Genomic DNA, 6,098 nt, shown 5'->3' on the forward strand with positions numbered 1-6,098 from the left:
CATCTGGGACTCATAAGGGGCTGTTCTCATCTCTATCAGGGGGTGCTGTCCTGAGCAGAGCTAGAGCAGGTTCCTACTTCTGTCCCCTCGAGGGATACTGTGGAGCCCAGCCCTGCCCACAAGGGCATGTTCAGGGCTCCCAGCTGCACCCGTACACAGGAAGCCTTCCTGGGGACACAAGGTCCTCTCTTTGTGGTCACTACATTTTGATAAATTTTGGGTCATTTGCAGCTGTGACCAGCTCTAGTTTTATGTCGGATTTTTTTCTCTGTCAATGCTGAGCAACCATATTTAAAAAGAACAATCAAGGGAAAAGCTTTTCTTCCTGGTTCTAGACAGACACGGCCTGGTGGGGCTGGGAGTTGTCTTGCAGTGGCCGTGGAGCCAGGCTGGCCTCTGGTCACATCTTCCATCCCAGTCCCTGCACCTTACCATGGCCATGGGGCTTCAAGGGCAGGGGTGCCCAGAGCCACCTCTCAGACCTTCAGTCCCCTGACTGCCAGAGGCCTTGGCTGTGGCCGCTAGCTCAGGGCCAACCTGAGACAGCCCTAGGCTCTGCCCTCTGGTGATTGTCAGACTTGGCAAGTAGGAAGTGAAGGCCAAGACAGAGTGCTAAGAGGCCTGGCTGGTGCTGAAGGTGTATCCTGACACCCACACACCAAGAGCCCTCCTCCCAATCTGCAAAGACTTGAAGGTTTTTTGTTTGCTTGTTTGTTTGTTTGTTTTGTTTTTTTTTAAGAAGGAGGGCAGTTTCCAGATGTTTAAGGACATCTCACCCAGTGGACAATGGACTGCTGCATTCACAGACCAGACACTATTTTGGCCACACACAATGAGGAATACAGATTTGGCAAAATCAGTTCAGAAATGTCACTAAGCCAACAGCAGAACTGCAGGGAGAGCAGCAGCAGTGAAGCCTGGGGACAGGAAGAACTGGCATTTGACTTGCTACATTGCACTCTTCACAGTGTCCCAGATCCAAGGGCAGAGAGACGAATGGTGGTGACACAGGAAAGGAATGTATTTCAGTGCAGCTGACACCGGAAGGCCGAGGACTGGCATGGTCTCAAGGTGTTGAAAACACTCCTGAGCTTTTATACAAGGAAAATCTAGGACAAATGTTGGTAGGCAGGTGCAGGAGGTCAGTAACGTTTCAGCCAATCATTGTCTTGGGGTCCATCACGTGGGGTCTTGCTGGTGTCAGGCAGTGGTTATTGCTTGAAGGGTTGTTTTGGTGCCTGCTGGGTCTTTGACTTGAGCTAAGAGATGAGCCTGAAGGAGGGATGTCATCAGTTAGGAAGCACAGACGAAGGTCAGAGTGGAGGTGGGTAAAGGCCTCTTTCACTCTGAGAGCGGGGGAGCTCCGAGCCTCTGCTACACACCTTGCCCTGCTCATCGCCTCCAGCTGCCTGGTCCTGAGTTCTGTCCTTCTAATGAACTGGTCATCCAGTAAGCAACGTGTTTCTCTGAGTTCCATGAGCCACTCGAGCAGACTATTTGAACCTGAGGAGGAGGTTGTGGGGCCCTCCAATCTGTAGCCATAGCTCAGAAACACAAGTGACCTCTCTGCCCAGCCACTGGCTGACCACTTAGCTAACAGCACAAGGATTCAGTGGCCACACGCAGCAAAGAACAGACTGGACAAAGTTAGTTCAGAAAAGTCACTAAGCCAAAAGTAGCATCCACAATGAGCGGCAATAATGAAGCCTGGGGTGGGGGAAGGTGTGATATTCAGGATGCTTCCATTATAATACTCACCATCAGGGGCACCTGGGTGGCTCAGTGGGTTAAAGCCTCTGCCTTTGCCTCAGGTAATGATCCCAGGGTCCTGGGATCGAGCCCCACATCGGGCTCTCTGCTCAGCGGGGAGCCTGCTTCCTCCTCTCTCTCTCTGCCTGCCTCTCTGCCTACTTGTGATCTCTGTCTGTCAAATAAATAAATAAAATCTTTAAAAAAAAATACTCACCATCACATCCTGAACTTGTCAGTGGGGCCAAGTGCCCCCGCTGGGGGTCAGTAGCTTCCTACATGTTCCACCTGCCTCTCCCTGGCTCCCGCAGCCATGCACAGCCCTGTGCTGCTTCCCAGCAGAGGGTGGTTTTAACCAAGGCCAGGAAGACGGGATGGATTTTTCTGACTCCATCTGCCTTCATCCCTCACCCAGGGCGGCAAGAGAGGAAAGTTTTCTTCAACCCATCTTAGGGTCTCTGGCTGGGTCTGGAAATTGACAAAGACAGAGGAACAGGAGAAAAGCTGGCAAACTGCATTGATTTTTTTGGTGGGAACCTCACAAGAACATGGAGACCAGCAGAGGCAGTTGGAGCAGACAGTTCTACATTTTAGGCAAAGAAGCAATCAATGTGTGAAGAATTGAGAAACTCAGGGTTTGAGCCAGGGCCGGTAAATGGTAAAAAAGTAACTAGGGGGACACCTGGGTGGCTCAGTGGGTTAAGCATCTACCTTCAGCTCAGGTCATGATCTCAGGGTCCTGGGATCGAGCTCTGCATTGGGCTCTCTGCTCAGCAAGGAGCCTGCTTCCCCCTCTCTCTCTGCCTACCTCTCTGCCTACTTGTGATCCCTCTTACAGTGTCAAATAATTAAATAAAATATTTTTTTTAAAAAAAAGGTAACTAGGAAGATAAAGGTTAGTTTAACCAGGTTTGTTCTTATAGCCTTTGTGGCCCTAAATTCCTTGACACTGGTGAGAAGCATGTCCACCCTGTGGTCTGGGGAGAGAAAGTACCACCTGGGAGTGTTCTGACCTGCTTCAAGGAAGAAGAGCTGATGGCTGGGTATCAGAGAGACCTTTCTGCTTTTGCTCTATGGAAAATTCTTTCAGTTTATATATTTAATTTGTCAAGGTGCCATATTTGGGGTAGTGTGTCCTGCCCCTCACTGGCCTGGTGCTGTACTCTGTCTTCTCCTAGCATCCAGGACATTGAATGCGCTGCTGTGGAGACCTCCCAGCCCTGGGGCAGCCCCTTGCCCAGGGAGGCACCTGCCTCCAGGGGAGGGTTGCCTATGACTTCAGGCACCGCACAGATGCCCTGTTGCTGAGGGTGGTTGCCCCTCCTCAGGGAGATTGGGTGAGAGTGTGCAGATCTTACTTCGAGAAACTGACTTCATTTCCTACAAATGTCTACCCAGTAGTGGGATCCTACAGGAGTTCTATTTTTAGTATTTGGGGGAAACTCCATACTTTTCCCAGCATGGCTGTGCCAACCAAGGTCAATTCCAGATGATTTTACCTATAAACCAGAGGTTTTTCAAGAACCTCTCCAGCAGAGAACATGAGGAGAACATTTTCAAGACCTTGCAAAGTATACTAACCATAGGAACAAACCAATAACTCAGAAACTATTGAAATGCAGAACTGGTTCTCCTTCTACCATGTCTGGCTAGTGTGCTGGTCTGAGGCTCGATCCTACCTCAGGCAGCTGGAAGGTTGACCTCCCAGGTTGGCTGCCACTGAGATGGCTCCTGTTTCCAGAAATTCTTTAGGGGTGTGGCTGGTTTCCCCACCTGTGCACGGATCAAGTTGGCAACCTCTGACAGTGGAGACACGGGTCCTCCAGGCATGGTCCCTCCCCTATCTGCCAGTAGAGCCATGACACTGAGAGTTTAGGGGGATGGGAGCTGCCCCCAGGCAATACCACCCGAGATTCCCACTGTCCCTACCTGACCTTCAGATGCTCCTCAGTTACTCCTGTGGCCCTAGTGTCTTCCTGGAACCCTGACCTGGCTGTTTTCGGACAGCTCATCCGCAGTACCCTCACTTTCTGGGAGGGGGCGGTTACTGGAATCCTCAGGGTGTCCTGCTGCCCCACCTGGATCGCTGTTTGAAGGCACATCATCTGGGCAGTCTGAGGACCCAAGACCGCGGGTCTGTGGTCTGGAGGGGTTCTGAGCAGAGCTGGTGGGACGGGAGGGCTGCTAGGCACAGAGGCAGGTTTTCAGAAAGCTGTCTGGGGTCTCTGGCATTCTACCATTTTTGAATCAAAGCCCTGAGATCTTTAAAATGCCAGCAATGTTACAGCGCGGGCCAAAAAATCACATGTTTCTGTGAGCCCAGCACAACCTAAACTACTGGTCATTTCTTGCACTTGAGCTGAGTACAAAGCATTGGGAGTGGGAGCTTGAGGGGAGGTGCTGGGCCAGACTTTGTGTTTGGGACACAGGCCATCCAGACAAGCTTGTGCTGAGCCTCAGGAAGGGGTCTGTGTGGAGACCCCCAGCTGCAGACACTGCTGTCTGCTGATGCCCCCTCAGTCTGCCCCAGTGCACCTGCTGCTGGGGGAGCGCCTTCCCCCTCCTCTCTACCTGAGGGCTTTTTCTTGCACCAGCCCAGCCCCTCCCCTGCCAGTCACTGCCAGCCTGCAGCCTGGGAGGGTGGATACCCTGACAACCTCCAGCCCTAGGGACAGATCCAGTGCCAGTAGAATGTGGTCTCCCAGCCGGCCTGAGTGCCAGGACCCCATGATGCTCACTGTCCTCCTGGGGGCTCACTGTGCCACGTCCTCCCACAGGGTCCCTGGGCCCAACTCTCCCTCTGCTCAGGGACCTCTCTTGGCCCAGCCTCCACACACTGGGACTGGGAGCAGGTCAACTGGACATGGGAACAGGCTGGCCTCACAGACTTGTCAGAGGAGACCCTGTGCAGGAAGATTCAGGCCGCTTCAAGGGAGATGCCAGGTAACCCCAGAGGGAGCGCACAGGTCTTGCGCAAAACATAGGGCTCGTGGAGCCCAGTGTGAGATGTGGGCACCCAGCCAAGGGGCATGGGGAATCCTGGTGAGGGTGGCCCTGGTGGGGGGAGGGGAGACCACAGAAGGGTCGCATTAAAGGCAGGAGACAAGGAAGACGATAGGACAGAGCTTCCCAAGGAGGTCGACGGAAGAGTCAGAGGATCAAAGAGACCCTTGGGAAAACTCAGAGGCCCTGGAGATGTTGGCTGAAATGCTGTCATTTAGTCCGAAAAGTTGTGTCACAAACCCCCATCGACACTGGATGATTTACTCTTTGTTGCTTCTAGGAATCAAGGCGTATGGGCCATTAGCACTTGTGCTGCACGAAGTCTAGGATATGTTTACTTTTCAGGACTAGATTTTTCTAGAGGAAGTGCTAAGCATGGGTCTCTCTATTCTTTTTTTGTGTGTGTGCAACCGGCCTCTGTTCTCAGGAGCAGATTCCTGGTACTCATCACCACTGCTAGCCCTGAGCACTGCCCCCTGTCACCTCCCACAGTGGACATGACCACGTGGGTTTGGGGAGTGCTCACTGATGAAGCCCCAGTGCCCAGTACAAAGCAGGGACTCCAGAGCTTCTGCTGAATGAAGGAGGGCATGAGGGAGGGAGTGGAGGGAGGGTAAGGAGGGAGGGAGGGAAAAGAGGGAAGGAAGGATAGGAGGAAGGGAGGGGAAGGAGGGAGGGAGGGAGGGAGGGTGGAGGAGGTAGGGAGGGAGTGAGGGAGAAAGGGAGGGGAGAGAAGGAGGATGGCAAGATGGGATGAGGGAGGATGAGAGTGAGGGGGGATGGGAGGGAAGGCAGGAGGATGGGAGGGAGGGAGGAAGGAGAGAGAGGGAGGGAGGATGAGAGGGAGAGAGGAGAAGGAGGGAGGGAGGATGAGAGGGAGGGAGGAGGGATGGGAGAGAGGCAGGGAGGGTGATGGAGTGGGGGAGGGAAGGGAGGGGTGGAGGGGAAGCAGAGAGGGGGTTATGAATGAGACGGTGAATAAATGAGGCAGGGAAGGAGGGAGTGAAGGAGCAGGAGTCTGGTTCATACATCAGGAGCCATTATTTGGGGTGAGGTCCGAGGGCGTCACAGCCTGGGCACTGGATGGTGGCTCAGGGCACATCCCTCTGTCCTCCCAGTGCTGACCTTCCTTCTTCTTGGCCCTGCTGTCACCCTGGATCCTCTTCACCTTCTCAAACAATTCTGAATGTTCCCAGGAGCAGGGTGGCGGTGGGGGGGGCGGGGTGTGTGTGTCTCAGGAGGGGCTTCCCGGATCCTGTGCCTGCACGACCCTGGGACAGTAGCTACAGGACATCCTATCATGAGGACTGGGACCATGGATCCCATCCATCTCCTTGAGCATTAGC

This window comes from Lutra lutra, chromosome 9 (genome assembly GCF_902655055.1).
Source record: "Lutra lutra chromosome 9, mLutLut1.2, whole genome shotgun sequence".
NCBI lineage: Eukaryota > Metazoa > Chordata > Mammalia > Carnivora > Mustelidae > Lutra > Lutra lutra.